We start from the raw sequence: 1,369 nt of genomic DNA on the forward strand, positions 1-1,369 counted from the left end.
AGCGAAATGCTAAGAGCGGTTTTTAAAACCGCGCTAATTTCAAATTTTTGCATTTTGTCTGGAAACTAAAAACATTTCCAAATTAATGTTTTATATGGAAAAATGCGTATTTTAATGCTCCATCCGGACATGATAAGCGGAAGTTTCCGGCACAATCGGTTCTCTCAATATTAACCAAATGCTAAGAGCGGTTTTCAAACCCGCGCAAATTTCAAATTTTTGCATTTTGCCTAGAAACTAGAAAAATTTCCAAATTGATGTTGTTTATGGAAAAATGCGTATTTTAATGCTCTATCCGGACATGAGAAGCTGAACTTTACTGCACAATCTGTTCTCTCAATATGAGCCAAATGCTAAGAGCGGTTTTCGAACCCGCGCTAATTTCAAATTTTCGCATTTTACGTGAAAACTAGAAACATTTCGAAATTGATGTTTTATATGGAAAAATGCGTATTTTAATACTCTATCCGGACATGATAAATTAAACTTTCTAGCACAATCGGTTCTCTTAATATGAGCCAAATGCTAGGTCCGTTTTTCAAACCCGCGCTAATTTCAAATTTTCGCAATTTGCGTGGAAACTAGAAACACTTGCAAATTGATATTTTATATGAAAAAATGCGTATTTTAATGCTCTATTCGGCATGATAAGCGGAACTTTCGAGCACAATCGGTTCTCTCAATATGAGCCAAATTCTAAGAGCGGTTTTGAAACCCGCGCTAATTTCAAATTTTTGCATTTTGCCTGGAAACTAGAAACATTTCCAAATTGATGTTTTATATGAAAAAGGGCGTATTTTCATGCTCTATCTGGATATGATGAGTGGAACTTTGCAGCTCGATCGGTTCTTTCAATATAAGCCACATGCTAAGAGCGGTTTTGCAGTGCGCGTTAATTTCAAATTTGCCTGTTTTGCGTCAAAACCAGAAACATTTCGAAATTAATGTTTTATATGGAAAAATGCGTATTTTAATGCTCTATCCGAACATGATAAGCGGAACTTTATAGCACAATCGGTTCTCTCAATATGAGCCACATGCTAGGAGCGGTTTTTAAATACGCGCAAATTTCAAATTTTCGCATTTTGCGTGAAAACTAGAAACATTTCGAAATTGATGTTTTATATGGAAAAATGCGTATTTTAATGCTCCACCGAACATGACAACTCGGTTGCAGCTCAAAATTTCCAAGCTACGTCTAGAACTGCTGGCGCCATCTGTGAGTCTCATGCGAAAAGTACGTATAACCAGCACAGTCTTTTGATCGCTTTTTAATGCTTTAAATCTCCGCGAGAAGCCGCCACGGGTATTAGCATACAAAACGACACCAAAGTGCGAAAAATGCTGGCAGGAAAAGCCGAAAATTATA

The sequence above is a fragment of the Dendroctonus ponderosae genome, unplaced genomic scaffold (assembly GCF_020466585.1).
Source record: "Dendroctonus ponderosae isolate FM_Combo_2020 unplaced genomic scaffold, Dpon_F_20191213v2 Dpon_F_20191213_5, whole genome shotgun sequence".
Lineage (NCBI taxonomy): Eukaryota > Metazoa > Arthropoda > Insecta > Coleoptera > Curculionidae > Dendroctonus > Dendroctonus ponderosae.